Source organism: Cervus elaphus, chromosome 8, assembly GCF_910594005.1.
Source record: "Cervus elaphus chromosome 8, mCerEla1.1, whole genome shotgun sequence".
NCBI lineage: Eukaryota > Metazoa > Chordata > Mammalia > Artiodactyla > Cervidae > Cervus > Cervus elaphus.
In genome coordinates, this window is record NC_057822.1 from 45,236,555 (window position 1) to 45,250,509 (window position 13,955).

The 13,955-nt window shown below is 43.6% G+C and overlaps 1 protein-coding gene across 4 annotated transcripts in view; it reads right to left on the reverse strand.

The window, feature by feature from the left end:
• Positions 1 to 7,632, reverse strand: part of SPATS2L (spermatogenesis associated serine rich 2 like) — a 182,425-nt gene extending 174,793 nt beyond the window's left edge. Inside the window, exon 1 of one of the 4 annotated variants that reach the window (XM_043910449.1) lies at positions 7,531 to 7,632. The gene's annotated coding sequence lies outside the window, so the exon portion shown is untranslated. Of the gene's footprint in view, positions 1 to 7,202; positions 7,484 to 7,530 lie in introns of those variants that run through there. The other 3 variants (XM_043910448.1, XM_043910453.1, XM_043910454.1) reach the window with 3 other exon arrangements.
• Positions 7,633 to 13,955: the final 6,323 nt, after the last annotated feature.

The window sequence follows — 13,955 nt, forward strand, 5'->3', positions numbered from 1 at the left end:
GATTCCCCAGGCAAGAATACTGGAGTAGGTTGCGATTCCCTTCTTCAGGGGAATCTTCCCGACCCAGGGATCAAACTTGCGTCCCTTACGTCTCCCATATTGGCAGGCAGGTTCTTTACCACTAGTGCCACCTGGGAAGCCCTACTACGTATGATGTGTGAAATCAGATAAATGCTGAACATAAAAAGAAGGCACTACAGTTTTCTGGAACTCCACATGTGTCATCTTGGTGAACTATCAAGCTTTCACATCCCTTCAGACCCTGCCTCAACAGGACCTCAAGGGACTCCCATCTCTGAGAAGAATCACAGCATCGTGTATAGCTGGTGGCCTCTCTGAATGGTTGGTGTCTGTGCTGAACTGATAGGTAAATATGTCTGACATCATCACCACGCATTACCTTAAAGGGTAGTATGAGAAAAAAGCCGCTCATCGACTATGTAGATTTGATCAAGCTATGTAACTTGGCAGAGCTACGGCGCCCCTTCCTTAAAAGGATACATAATCCCTACCTTGCAAGAAGGTTGTTAGGTTTAAATGAGATGATCAGTGAGTGGTAGCCATCATGATGGTGATGGTTGCATTCTCTTTGTTTTGAATTTCTAGGAACTGGGTGCTGCTGTTAATGAATTAGTGCTTGGCAACAATTAGCATCTTGATCCCCCAAGGAGAATTAAGACTCAATCCTAGCATGAGGAAGCATAAGACTCGATCCTAGCGTGAGGAAGCGTCCTTAAAAATCCTAGTGGCCATCTAAGGTTTGCACCCTTTCCTCATCCAGTACATATTCAGTCTGGAGATAATGCATGTATGTAAACATTGCCTGGTATAGCCCATGCCTGAATACATTTAGTCACAGAGTCTTATCACCTCGTGAAATAGCTCGATCCTTTACAGGACCACCTTCCTTATACTGACTCCAAATCTGTCTCCCTGAAACTCATACCGATCTGTCCTAGTTTTATAATCCATGGGGTCAGAATCAGAACCTGGGAACTACATAACAGCATGTTTACTCATGTACTAAGCTCTGCTAGGATCACAGTGTCCCACAGATGGCTGGTTACTTGGGACCACGATCAGGGCTGACCTGTTTACACTACTAAGAAAGTTTCAGCCTTCAGTGGTGTTTCCACGTTTGCAAGAATCCTTTTCAGGAATTCTAGGCAAGTTGGATGCTACCCAGAAACACACCAATTATACTCCTTACAAGATTTATTTTGTACTTTATGTCATGGTCAGTTCAGCACTTGGCACCAAAAGTAACAACTGCAGATATTCGTATATCCTTTAAGTTTCACTACTACTACCCAGGAGGGTCCTAGTAGCATTTCCGCTTTGGCGCAGTGGTAGTAAAACATATTAGAGGACTGATGTTAGAGTCAAAAAACCCTGGGAGCCTGCCCTGTGCTCCTCCGGACACTGTGGCCCTTTCCCCACGTCTATACTCCCAATGTAGTTACTGAAATCTCACCCGAAGCCTTTCAATAATCAGCTCAAACAACCGTCACTCTTGGAAGGCCCTCACCACTCCCCAAGCAAAAGGAAATTTTCCCTTCTGAGCTCTCTTAGACCTTTGTTTCTGGGATGCATATGTTCTTTCTCCTGCTGAACTATGAACTCCTTCCTGGCAGAAACAGGACCTTGTACAAAGTGAGTCTTATTAAAAGTTGAAAGAACTGAATTTTGTCCTGATACAATAGAATGGGTATGGCAATTTTTCCCTATCTCACTTATCATCCCTAGGTGGATTCCCAATTGTTTTTTTTTTTTTTAAATGTTCAAGAAGCTTTTAAATGAAACGGTTGGGTAGCTCTGTAACTGTTGCTGTTGTTTAGTCACTAAGTCGTGTCCGACTCTGTGACCCCGTGGACCATAGCCCGCCAGGCTCCTCTCTCCGTGGGATTTCCCAGGCAAGAATACTGGAGTGGGTTGCCATTTTCTTCTCCAGGGAATCTTCCTGACCCAGGGATCAAATCCACATCTCCTACTTCACAGGCAGATTCTTTACCACTGAGCCACCCAGGAAGCCCTTAGAGCTGATTAGCTTGAATATTTATAGAAATACATGCATGCATGTTAAGTTGCTTAAGTCGTGTCGAATTCTTTTAACCCTATGGACCGTAGCCCAGCAGGCTCCTCTGTTCATGGGATTCTCCAGGCAAGAATACTGGAGTGGGTTGCCGTGCCCTTCTCCAGGGGATCTTTCTGACCCAGGGATTGAAACCACGTCTCTTTTGGCAGGTTCTGTACCACTAGCGCCACCTGGGAAGCCCATTTATAGAAATGATAACTCTGTGTATAAAATACTGGCATAAGGCCTCAGTGCTTCCATTTGTGCTCACTAATGGGACCCATCACTCCACCTTAAAATAACGACAGCCTCCTTAATTCTAACTCACAACTGCCAGCCTCCATCATTATCTCAACTCTGGAAAGTGCCGAGGTCTCAGAATCCTCACAGCTGATGAATGAAGAGGCTGATTAGAACCACTGAAAAAAAACGGGAAAAAACTCCTTGACAGACTCTTCTTCAAATGCTGGTCCCTTTCATCCAACGTCAACATTAATTTCTACATTAACAAATATTTATTGAGGTCATGACTAGGTATCAAGCTGCAAGTTAGGCTCTGAAGACACGATGATGAGGAGTACAAGGCAATATCAAAGCCCATCTTTTAAAAAAACAAAAAAAAATCACCTTTCTAGTTTATTGATTCTACAGGTCTACTTATCAAGGGTGTACTATGCCCAAGGCTTGTAGACGGTTCAAACACAGCACACAAGGTCCATGAGCGCCCTATGAGGACCTGCAGTCTAGTTGGGAAAGCAAGAATTAAGAACACAATGGTATAAGGGGGTATAAGAGAGAGTATATAAGAGTGTCCTGAAGAATGATGCAAGCAAAAGGGTAGAAGAAGAATCCAAGGAGAGTAACATGATTAGGGCAAGTGGACTTAACCTGGAGATTGTGCTTAGGTCAGAGGAAAAAGGAAAAGGCATTCTAAAACAGACAGCATGAACAAATGAGAAGGGCAGTGAGATTCAGTTAGTAGGAACAGAAGCTTCATGTTAGAAAAGTAGGAAATAAAGTTGGTAAGTAAAATTTGAGCAAGCGTCAGGTACATTAAAACCAGGTTGAGAGGTTGGGCCAAATGTGGTGGGTAGGGGACATAGTAAGTATTTGAACTAGTGAAGAGTACCAACTTTGGAATCAGACAAACCTAGGTTCAATTCAGTCTTCTCGTGAGACAATCCTTGGACAAGAATTCTAAAGAGCAGAGTTTTAGGAACATTGATAAGGTGAAATGCGAAGCACTGGGAGAACTCAATTACAGAGATACAGGATGTAGCCAGCTATAATCATCCTAGAAATAGTGATGGCCAAGGGTCTCGGCTATTGGGGGAGGCAGTGAGGAAATGTCGGGGCTGGCTCAGAGAAACTCTTACAAAGGAAGAGTTGACAAGATTTGGTGTCCACTTGGGCTTCCCTTGTGGCTCAGCTGGTAAAGAATCCCCCTGCAATGTGGGAGACCTGGGTTGTATCCCTGGGTTGGGAAGATCCTCTGGAGAAACGAACGGCTACCCAATCCAGTATTCTGGCCTGGAGAATAGTCCTGGACTGTAGTCTGTGGAGTCGAAAACAGTCGGACAACACTGAGCAACTTTCACTTTCTCTTTACTAATGGAATGAATGAGAGAGAAGTCAGGAATGGTTCCTAGGTCTCAGTCTGAGTGATGAAGCGAACACTAACAGTAGAAAAGAAAAGGAAAGTCTTTTCATTGTGAAAGGAGGAGGTTTAGCAGAAAAATATAAAAAGTTGATCAGGCATGTAGCTTCTGCCCTAACTACAGGACATCAATCATGAAAACTATTAAACAAGTGCATAAATGAGAAGAGAGTTTGAGTTAGGACTACAATGATTGGTACATATAAGGATAGATGACAACATCACATTTAAGAATATTTTTATTAGAAAATAAAAACACTAGCTGTTAAACAAAAATAATGGGAATGATATACACAGTAGAAATGCATCTTTACAGGCTATTTTTCTTATGGTACTTAGGGGATCCTATCCATTATCACAACATTGAATGAATAAACTTCTGTAGAAATTCAACATATGGCCTATTTACATAACAAGCGTCACAACTCCAAATTAGCCATTTTGATGTGTCAAGGAAATAACACCTTCACAGCAGACTACTTCAAAAAAAATGGAAGAAAAAAGAGAAAGGTTTGTTTTTGTTCTATAATTATGTGTACTGGTGTTTTTTAACTGTATCATGAAAATCACATTTGAATTGTGTGATTACACACTAAGACAGAACAGTGATGGAATGAATTGATTGGCTGAATTATGCACAATCATTCAGAGATCAATAAACAGACTCCATCACTTAAATCTGCCCATATTATGCAGCTGCCGTCACGTCCTATGTCATGCTTGTGAAAGCAACTGTTCTGGCTACAAAAATTGTAACAGCCATCTGATTCAATTACCACCGTTAAACAACAGTGAAGGGTCTACAGAAGATGACTAGTGAAGAAGCACAAGGGAGCAGTGAGCAGGCGGGATCCATGTCACGCAAAACCCACTCCACTCTACAATCACATGGGAAGACGCATGGTTACCATTTAGATCTTACCATGAGCAATCTCAACTTCTCCCACTTATCCATCAAACAGCAACCCAAAGTCCTTGTCCTGACTCATAAGATGCTGATTAAAGCTGTGTAAAGGTAAGGCAGGTAACAGAATGAAGATCACCTAAGTGCCTTCAACACAAAAGCCATAAATGAATATTAATTGATAACAGCACAATTCTATCATCAGAGACAGAGAAACTGATAAAACTTAGAACCAAAAATGAAACATTTCTAAAGCTTGACTTTTGATGGAAAGTATTTCCATCTGCATGGCAAAGTAGGTCTTTGAGATGCTTCCTATTGGCAGAGTATCAAGACTGCAATGGTGTGGCCTCAGCATTTTCTCTTTCTGATCGTTACAGAGATTGGCTGAGCAGCCTCACAAGCCCACAGAAATCTATCCCCACAAAGGCCACTTGAAAAATCAGTGCAAGCAAAGCAACAGTCAATTGGAGACTTTCATTAGGGGGCTCCCTAAAACAAAATTAATACAAAAGGAGTCTTGATCATTTTGCCTTAGTAAGTACTTTAAATTGATTCCTAGAAAATTATTTAATATTTTCACAGGCAAAGATTAAAGAAAGAAAATTGCCAATTAATATACTCCTTTCCCTGATGCTGAGTTTTGGTTTTTTTTCTAACCATCCTCTTAGATATTCTCTGCATTCAAGTGATTGTATTTTTATGCAAATTATCCTTTGGAGCTAGTCGTGTGTGTATGTGCATATGTGTTTAAAGCCACACACAGATAAAGAATTGGACATATTTTTTGTTCTGCTGCTTCATAAAATAGGTTTTAACAAAGCTTGAGTTTAATCCAAAACTCTAATTAGAGACTGCAGCAGCATTTGCCTGTCCAAATAGAAAATCATTCCCAAAGTTGATTTTCCCCTAGTTAGAGATCCAACAAATATTTTCATACACAGGTATTTTTTTAATACTACAATTCCTTAATAAAAAATCTGCCCCATCTATACAACACACTGTATTTTAGTTTATATAATTTTATAAAAGCCAATCAAATACTTCATACAAAAAGCGACTGGGGACTTCATTTCAGAGTATCTTTCAAAGTAAATGGATTTGTTACTTGGATAATATTTTTTCTTTTTTCAGAATGAAGCAATTCTGACTTCCTGTCTCTTTTCTCTGCCATATTACACATCTGCTTAATCTCTAGAAAACAAAATCAATCAGATACGGCAATGAATCGTTCCTTTAGGACAAACTGAACCAGTCATAAAGGTCACACGACCTTACTCTTTCAAATACTGGCATAAAGCTCTTCCTCTGCATAGGTTCTAAAATTTGAGTCATTTTTTTTCTGATGTGCGAGAGGATTGGTAAAAGTTTTTAATACAACATTTTTTAAAAAAAGTAAATAAGTGAAAAATAATGCACATAACATTTTATGAAAGAGGCTGTGTTTGAAGTTCAAGGCTTCTCCCTAGTTCTCAAGCTACAGATTTTGTAGCTCACTCAAAGGAAAATGCTTCACAGAAAGAATCTTTAAAATGTCAGGGCTCCAAAATCTTGGCATTTGCTAAAACCCGGACTACTGGGAATCAAAAGCTCAGGAAGTTCACAAACACACACACACCAACCCCCTAAGAGGTGGAAACCTCAAGTTGACAAGATAGGAGGTTTCAGTCGCATCCCTGTCCAGGTAAAAGTCTCAACCCTTCATCTCCCACGTCTGCAGTAAGTACTAATCACCAGAGTGCGAGCGAGCGGGGCCGATCTTCCGAGGCACGGAAAAGTCGGGAGTGGGCACAGAGCGGTAAGACCCTCTCGCATCTCCGGAGCCACAGCCGTCTCGAGCTCTGGCCACCGTCGGCCGATTCCGGGTTCGGCCGACTCCGAGTCCGCCCGCCCAGTCGCGGCGACGCGAACGCTTAGTCCCGCGGCCAAGTCTCCAGGCATCGGCTCCCGCCACCCTGGGACCACTACGGCGAGTCTGCCGGCTCCGGGAGCCGCCGCATCCGGCTACCACCGGGCACCGAGGGGCGCGGGTTTCCTTGGACCGGCTGCCCCCGCGCCGGACGGCGATCGAGGGCGGGATGCTGCCGGCAGAGGTGGCTCGGAGCAGGAGCGCGGCGGCGGGAGGGCATCGGTCTCCGTCCGCCCGGCGGTGGAAGGGGGCGCTCGCGTGGGGGAGGGCAGGCGAGGGACCGCGGCCGATTCAGATCCGGGGCGGGCGGGTCCACGTCGGAGCGCCGCCGCCACACGCTCGCCCTGGGCGCGCGAATATGCGCCGCACCCGGCGCCTCCTCCCGCCCGCCGGCTCGCTCGCCAGTGCCGGCCCGAGAAAGGCAGGACGGCGACCTCCGCGTCCGGTCCGCGCGGCCAGCCCGCGTCGGCGCCGCGCGGGGGCCACACCCAGCGCCCCGGGAGGCGGCGGGGGCTGGGCGACTCAGGCTGCGGATCGCGCGGCCCGGGCTCAGCCACCGTCCCAGCTGCGCAGGCCCGGCCGCGTCCCGGCCCGAGCCCGGCGGGCGGGCGGGGACTGGGTCCCGGGAGGCGGCGGCGGCCGGAGATCCCGGGCTTACCTCTGTGCCGAGCGCCAGCCGCTCCGTCCCGGATTGGGGACGGGGATCGGGGGCGCGGTTGCCGGGGGGGAGGCGCGGCGGCGGTGGCGGCCCCTGCGGCGCGGAGGGCGGGCCGAGCAGGAGCCGCTGCCTGGGCCGCGCGCCGTCCGGAGCTCGCCCCGCGCTGCCGGCGCTCGCGGCGGAGGGCGCAGCCGGCTCGGCCCGCGGGCTAGATTCCTTCACTGACACAACTCCGGGTCGGCCCGCTCCACGCAGGGACACTCCCGCCCCTCGCAGGCTGCCCCCGCCCGCCGGCCGGCCGGCCAGCCCGCCCCTCGGTGTCACTCACCCAGGCGCACACACCCAGAGCCGGCGCCCCTCGCTCCGGCTCGCACACACAGCGCTGCTCACGCCTCTCTCGGGTTTTGTATCCGCTCACACGCACGTTCTGACACAGATCCCTTCCCTCCACACGCCCTCCCTAGCTCCTTTCCCACCCCACTTTCTAGAAGAATCCCCATACGGCTTCCGCACTTTGCTTGCCCCACACCAGCCTCCTCGCCTTCCCCCGAACCTCTGCCTCACTTAAGCTGCCTCTGCGATCAGAGATGGTGCCACCACCCGCACTTGCTGCCGGACAAGCACCCTCCCCTGCCCAGGAGAAAGAACTTTGCTCCCCCAGCACTGCCTATAAACGCAAGAGACTTCTTTTTAGAAAGCGCTAAGGCTTTCTAGTGCTGAGCCAGGCTCAACATGTAAACAAAGGTAGCCGATTTCCGAAATGACCAAAGAACCAGCCGCGGAAAAAGTAGGGGGGGTTGGGTTGGGTCTGACCTTAGACACCCCGAAGTGTCCCAGCCCCTGCCTGTCGCTGCCTCTCAGGCTGAGGACTGGTTGCTCTAAACGTGTGTGATAACCAAGTTCCAGATACACGCCGTGGGCACCAGCCCATGGATTTCTGCCTGAAAGTACAGTAGTCGGAGAGTAAAGGCAGTTTCTCCATCATTATTCATGATGGAAGCACTTTAGATAACACACCTCTTCCAGAGGCAGCAGAGTGAAATGCAGGCAGCTCTCCAATTCAGTTTATTTATTATTTTTTTTTTTCAGGGTGACTTAGCCTCCCTTTTTCTCAATACCAATAACTTTCTCAGCGGCTCCTTGGATGTCAAAGCTCCTTAGAAATATGCAGGCCAGGGTTACTTCTGACTCACGCCCTACACTCGAAGGGGCCCCTGAGTGTACAGCAGCATGGCATATCATCCGATGTTCAGGAATTCATAATGTGAAATTAGATAGAAACACCTTTCTGGCAAAGCTCAAATCTGCTACCGTAGTGTGCTCATGTCGACAAAGCATTGTTCTAATAAGGGTTAAAGGAGTCCGAAGTGGAGAAACTTAAATTCTCATGCAACTTGTGGTGGTTCTTGTTACCCTGGATGGGAGTATGGGATCATATAATTTAAAAAAAATTTGTAAAAGCTTTGTAAGTGTTAACTCAATTACTCCTTTAAACAGTCCAGTCAGATACGTAGTATTTTTGAACTTTTTTTTAATAGATAAAGTGAGTCAAGAAGAGGAGAAATGGTAGAGGGAGGATTTGAACCCACACAGTCTGACCCCACCGATGCTACTGAAAAGAACGCTTGCTTCTAGAAGTCATATTACATGCAAAGATAAAGGATAAACTTCATACTGTTTATCGACTTTCGATGGAAAGGTAACTTGTAACAGTTTGACTTGGAATTTGATGCATTTTTTAAAAGGTCCTCTGGCAAAATAATTCACTTAAGTTTTGAGGAGTTTCTCCTCAGAATTCCAAAATGAGTAATAAGTTATTGTTTTCCTAGGAAGGGCTTTGGAGCTAACATTGAACTCAGTCCTATCATTCCATTCTTCTACTTCATTACCTCCTGGGACTCCAAAGCCAATTTGTTTAAAAGTCTGAAAGAAGAAAGCCTTCACGACCTGGATATGACCAGAGGGAAGAAAGGGTTTTGAGAGGCCTGTACGTGGCCTTTTACCTTTAAGGGCTATTTCTCAGTAAGTAGGTAGTCACGCTTGCTTAGCCACTCATTGGAGTCTGACTCTGTGACCCAATGGACTATAGCCCACCAGGCTTCTCTGTCCATGGGATTTTTTTCCAGGCAAAGTAGGTAACTGGTATGTGTATGGAGAGTGAAAATATTAAAGCATTGAATTTGATGAAAATTAAATAAATGGAGAATGGGTGTATAGTAGTAGCCACTGTAACACAAATTAGACTCATTCTCTACTGGGAATGGAGGCCTAGTCCATCAAGAGACAATTATAAAGTAAAAGAAAATAATTGCAACTTCCATTAGTCACTTAAGGGAAGTCAGATTTTTAAAAGTTTATACAAGGACTTCCCTGGTGGTCCAGTGGTAAGACTCCACGCCCCCAGTACAGGGGTCCCTGGTTCAATCCCTGGTCAGGGAACTAGATCCTGCATGCATGCTGTAACTAAGAAGTCCACGTGCTGTAACGGTGATCCTGCAAGCCACAATGAAGAACCAACACAGTCAAAGTAGATAAATAATAAATATTTAAAAGTTTACACACAGTGAGTTTCAAATAAAACTTCAACCTTTGGGTGCTCAGATTAATTTACTCTAGGGAAAGAAAAGTGAAAACTTCTGTTTCTGAGAGGGAGGGTTTACTCAATAAGCATTCAAATTGATTATTGAAAAATATGTAAAAATTTCTTGGACATCAAATAACTAACAAAGCAGTATTTTGATGAGTTAAGCATAAATGATTTTTAAAACATGAGGTAACATTCCTATAATTTCATGGAGGTAGAAACATTCAAAGAAGTAGAATATGAAAAAGATATGTATTGGTATTGGCACCAGATATTGAGAATTTACTTGAAAAATTACATTATTTGAAAGTTTAATCAGAAGGTAATATGTTTAAAGCTAGTAAGACTTGTTCAAAATGATTCTGTGATTATAATCCATGAATCTTATTTTACTATTTTCTAAGCTAATAGAAAAGTGAAAGTCTTTCCTTAAGTAAACAAATAGAATCATAAGAGTAAACATTTCCTGAAAGATGAACAAAGTAGTTTGTATACTATTTTCACACAGGTATTTTTCATCTGTTATCTACTGCTTCCCTCCATATAGTCACTTACCCCCTTTATCTGACGTGCTTAATTATAAACATGGGGGAACAATACGTATCCTACAAGGAGGCTGACCTTTTCCTTGCAAGATTTCAGCAAAATACCATAGTTCTTATTTTCCAGCTTCTAGATTGTCCTGATTCTCTAGGCATGGCCATACAGACATGGACACCACTCAGATCCCAGAAGCCTGTTTCAGGGCATGGTCAGCTGTCTTTAGGATTTGGGCATCCAAATAAGTGTGAGGACAGAGAGTTGTCAGGCTCCAGACCACTGAGCACTGGGCTCCAGAGTGCTATTCAGACCTACTGGAAAGTCTTTTATCTAGAGAGCCTTGACTTTGACTAGGTTCAGGTACTGCGTGGTATCTGGCAGATCTCCTCTGGGGAGGAGATAAATGTGCTCTCTGTGTGTAAGTGTGGTGTTCATTAGAACTGTTTACAAATATCCCAGCTCTACCTCCTTCAAAACATATGGGAGGATTACCTATCTACAGCCTACTGAAGAGTCCCTTGGACTGCAGAGATCAAACCAGTCAATCCTAAAAGAAATCAGCCCTGAAAGTTTACTGGAAGGACTGATGCTGAAGCTGAAGCTCCCATACTTTAGCCACCTGATGCCAAGAGCTGACTCATTGGAAAAGACCCTGATACGGGGAAAGATTGAGGGCAAAGGGAAAAGGGGACGGCAGATAATGAGATGGTTAGAGAGCATCGCTGACTCAATGGACATGAATTTGAGCAAACCCTGGGAAATAGTGGAGGACAGGGAAGCCCGGCTCCATGGGGTTGCGAAGAGCTGGACACAGCTTAGCGACTTAACAATAACAAAAGCCTACTGATGTACAGAGTAGCTCTGGGACTTGCTTCAGCCAGTGAAAAGTAGATGGAAGTGATGAGTATCGATTCTGGGCAGAAGTTAAGAGCTAGTGCAGGTGTGACCCTGTTCTGTTTTTCCTTGTAGCACCTAGCCCGAAAGGTGCTTGTGGTGGCTGCTCTATTGGACTGCAGTGAATGACGACCTTGAGCAATGCCATACCTGCCTACCGTCCCTTACTGGACCTGAGCATGAGTGAGAAATAAAGTCACTGAAATCTAGGGGTTGTTTGTCTCTGCAGTATAATCTAGCCCATTCTGATTAAAAGTAGCGAGGAAAAAATATATAAATAACTGCAGTGCACATCAAAGTAGAGAATGGCTAATAATTCTACAACTCTTTCCTCCCAGGTGCACAACTAATTCACATTTTTCAGCCTCCTGTGTAGTGAAGTGAGGCCATAGGACTGAATTCTGCCAAGTGGAATGTAGATGAAAGTTTTGTGCTCCACCTCCAGTTTCTACTGTGGAAAACCTGCATGATCTCTCATCTCCATCTGCCACATGGAAACTAAGGATTCTAGAGCAGGAGTCAGCAAACTTTTTCTATAAAGGGCCATATGGTAAATATTTTAGGCTTCATGGGTCATGAGTGCTCTGTCTTAACTATCTGCTGTTTTACAGGAAAATAGTTATAAGCACTATGTAAACAAATGGACATTGTGTTCCAATAAAACTTTATTTAAAAAAACAGGCAGTGGGTCCACATTTCCTCAGGGTGATTATTTGCTGACTTCTGACCTAGTGGAGGGTAGAAACACAGGATGTTGAGTCTATGAGTTCCTCTATGGTATTTACTTGCTGAACACACACATTGAAATGTTATCTGAGTTAAAAAAAAGCAAACTTCTGATGAGTTAAGCTTAATTAATATGCTATTTTATCTCAGATTGCAGAAGAAATTCTGGATGGATTAATAAACTATAAAAGACTGAAAGAAAATGTAGCAAATTCTTTAACAACACTGGTTATCTTTGTAAAACTAGTTAGAAATATGATAAAACCCCAGAAACTATAACGGAAAAGATTAAACAGATTTGACTACAGAACAAACAACCCAAACATTTTTATACAGTGACAGGTACCATAAACAATATTACTTAAAGGGGAAAAAATAAATGCAACATATATTCACAGTAGGAAAGATTAATATGCAAAATACCAAATAGCTTCTAGAAATCAATATAAAAAAAGAGAAGCAGCAAAATAAAAACAAACACAGGATGTGAAGAAATAATTTTTCAGAAGGAGGAATATGTGCTAGTGAACATATGGAAACACATTCAGCCTCATCAACGATCAGAGTGTAAATTACAACAAGACAGCATTTTTTACTTATTACACTGGCAAGGAAAAGTTTTAATATAAGATGTTTGTGAGTGCACATTAAAAATACAACTTTCATATTCAACCAACTGTAGTATGAATTGATGATATAGTATGAACATTTCTGGAAAGCAGTTTGCAGTATCTGTAAATGTTAAAAATGCATATATACTTTGACCATGCAATTCCACTACAAGTAAGCTACCCTACAGAAATACTTATGTGTGCAAAAGTGTACTTACATGTATGTCTGTTACAGTGTTATTTGTAAGAGAAAAAATTCAGACTGCACTTCAACACTTATGAATAGAGGAATGGTTAGAAAAACTGAATGTATATACACTGAGGAATAATAAATAACTATATAAAAATCAGGGAGCTATGCATGTGTTGACACAGAATAGTGTTCATGACATATTTTTGAGTGATAAGAGCGAGTCAGAACAATATGTACAATATGTGCTCTAAAAAAAGGGGAAGGAGGGCGGAAGTCTACTTATCTTGAAGGATATGCGCCCTGTTGACTTTGCTAACCCGTATATTAAAACATTTTTAACTTTGTACACTTCTCTTTTTCCCTTTGTATATCATTTTTATAATTACAATGTCTTTAAAATGTGAAAGGACAGAAGTCAAGAGAGACTGAAAAAGAAGCCCGTTATGGGCCCTGGCCAACGCTGAGAGGTTGAGGGTGGACGGGCATAAGAACAAAGACTTGCTGAAGACTTGCTGAAGCAAATCCACAGGATGAGTCACTCCCTTGGAGTTCCAGTGGCAGCAGACCGAGTCGTTATGACCTGGAACCAGGGTGCTGCTTGGAAATTTTCCGGGAAAGAGGAACACTTAGGGTGAAAAGAGAAAGGATAACCTTGCTCGCCTGAGGGCAAAACATGTTGGAAACACAAAAACCAAGTAATGTCCCTTGGCTGAACTTTCTTAGTCTATACAGGCGCTAAATATTACATTATCTTTTCATTACTCCAGATTTTGTTTAGGTTAAAAACCTTCTCAGAAGCTGAAATGAATATATACCTAATTGAAAGGTTTCTTATTTATTTATTTTTTATTTGGCTTTAAAGTTTCCATGTCACTGTGTATTCTAGGAAGACAATTCAAGGTTCATTCAACCTTAGTTGTGCCAACAGGAAGACAGATGGCCCCAATGTGTGTTATAGATGTATAGGTTGTCACTCTTTCAGGATGCCTTTCATTCGTTCTCTGATGTGTATTAGCAATTTCTGTTGACCAAGAGTAGTTTTGTCACAAGTCTGATTCTAGTGAGATGGAACGTCATGTATGTTTATTGACTGTTTAGGCAAAGCCATGTTGGTGTGTTACTTAACAGAAAGTTTTATCTCTTGGGTATAGCTTGTACTCCAAAAGTCCCCATATTATTGACTATTACTTTTTCCCTTATAAACA